This window comes from Contarinia nasturtii, unplaced genomic scaffold (genome assembly GCF_009176525.2).
Source record: "Contarinia nasturtii isolate CC-2019 unplaced genomic scaffold, AAFC_CNas_1.1 Cnas_scaffold_3287, whole genome shotgun sequence".
NCBI lineage: Eukaryota > Metazoa > Arthropoda > Insecta > Diptera > Cecidomyiidae > Contarinia > Contarinia nasturtii.
In genome coordinates, this window is record NW_022200597.1 from 1011 (window position 1) to 3265 (window position 2255).

General features: G+C 29.7%; 1 long non-coding RNA gene across 1 annotated transcript; it reads left to right on the forward strand.

Annotated features, from left to right (window-relative positions):
• The first annotated feature begins 222 nt into the window (after positions 1-222).
• On the forward strand, positions 223-1315 carry LOC116350008. Its single transcript, XR_004201975.1, has 2 exons — positions 223-270; positions 1124-1315. It is a non-coding gene; the product is annotated as an uncharacterized LOC116350008 (long non-coding RNA).
• Positions 1316-2255: the final 940 nt, after the last annotated feature.

Consider the following 2255-nt stretch of genomic DNA (forward strand, 5'->3'; position numbering starts at 1 on the left):
ATTCGTATTGTTTGTTTTTTTTTTTGATTATTTTTTACCCCAAAAATTATTTGAATTTACATTTTCTTATTTTTTAATGTATTCCCTTAGACCTTATTATCTATCAATTCGAAATTTCATGGAATGAAATTCAAATCAATTGGGGTCAAAGATTAAAAAGATTATATGTAGATGATATAGAAGACCATATATAACGACGATTTAATAAATAAAAATGTTCAGTTGCAATATGTCTATTATTTGTATCAGTGTGTTATCACGGAAGTAATGGTAAATGAATTTAAGAAAATTCTGTGTTTTCAGCGTGCAGTGGTTTTACCTCTAAACACCGAAAAAATAGCATTACAAAAATTGTTGAATTTATAATCAGTCTCTTTGTAAAATCCACAATTTTAATTTGAAAAATATACAATTTCAGTCTATTTTATCGAACATTTCAAATATCCAAATCATCTTCAACTATATAAGTTTTAATTGAAGTAGCTTTGCACTGTTGGGTTTTCGTGATAAATTACGTTGACAACATCAATATAAATTAGTTCATAACTCTTTTTTTCGTTTTGATAAAATCTAGACAGGAAAATGCAATTTACATTCAAGCCAACTGTATTTATGCTTCGTTCAAACTAAATAGTTTTTTTTTTTATTCTGACGACATATTAGTGGGTTCTATTCTATTTTTGTGCTTCAAATCGATTTTATTATTTGAAACAAACTACATATAGATTGCTTTGACTTCATTTGTATGATGATTTCCATGATTTAGTTTTTGGTTTTCACTTGAAAACACATTTGCAAATACAAAGTGAATACGGCTTAATGCATTTCATACGATATCCAATCATAAAGCGATTGAACATGCTATGTGAAAATTAAATGGGTTAAACATATGTTATCATTGAATTTATTATTAAAGGTATAAAAACGGCTTATAATTAAATATAGAAAGAATGGTCGAATCCTCTTTTTTTATTTTGAAATTTGAAAAATGTTGTGAAAATGCCAATTAAAAAGCAATTACTCGATAACAATGCCTATAAATTGAAAACTCATTAAAATGTCTTGATATCGAATCACATTCATGGATTATTTCTAATGATATTTTTTTCTCTTTTATTTTCAGGATGATGGTGACAAATCAAGTGCTGGCGATGAGAGTCGATACAAAAAATGTGTTTTCTGTAATCAAATCATTGGAGCCAAAGATGTTCCTAAGCTTTTACAATGCTTACATGCTACATGCAACGCATGTATTACGGCCAAATTTAATGAAATCGAGAAACCAGCGCCACCGGTTGTCATTTGCCCGGTAAGTTTTCATTTTTTTAAAATTTAAATATTTATTTATTTATTTGAGGTTTTAATGTCTACCTTAAGCAGGGCGACAGTACAATAATTATGCTTGGAAAAGAGTTGAATATTCTCTCATTAAAAACCAAGATCTTTCCTAACAATATCAATTCAAATTTCAATCTGTAATCAGTATCAAAATAAGTTATTACGAAATTTAATGCCGAGTCTGATTCCATGTTGTTGTCGGAATCATCGAAAAAAATTAAGAACAATAGTGTCCTCAAAATGAAGAACAATAGTGTTCCCTGACTAATTGACGACTAGTAGGAAATCGTGCCATTTTTCTAATTAACAGTGATTGATTTACCACATCAAACGCCTTCTGGATGTCAGCATAAAAAATGTCTAATTGCTTTATCTCTTCAAACGCTTTGGTCGCGTGCAATGATAAATCCATTAAATTGGTGTCGATGTTTCGATTTGGGAGAAATCCATGCTGGGATGTTATCATGCGTTATTGACAATTTCAGTTGTTTATGAATAATAATCTCAAAGACTTTCGCCAACCTCTGTAATTCGCTAGGGGCTTTTATGTTCAAACGTATACTACTTTTAAGGCAAATATTGAAATATAATGCCGCATATCTAGAAAATGCGCAAATAAATGTGTATAACTGCACATATTTGGCGTATATTTCGCATATATTTCGTATATATTTCTTGTATGGCATATTTTTTCATTCTCTTTTGTGCGGTCTTCCTTCGAATGTGTGTGTACAATTGTACACTGTACAATGTCAGTATAAAATACGTATAATTCGGTGCACATTTATGCCGTATATATTCGCATTTATGATGAATAAGACGCGTATATTGTGAATATTTGTGTATATTTTGTATCATAAAAGCCCCTAGGTAATTCGTAATATCGGATCTTTTACCATACTTGAATATGGGGATAG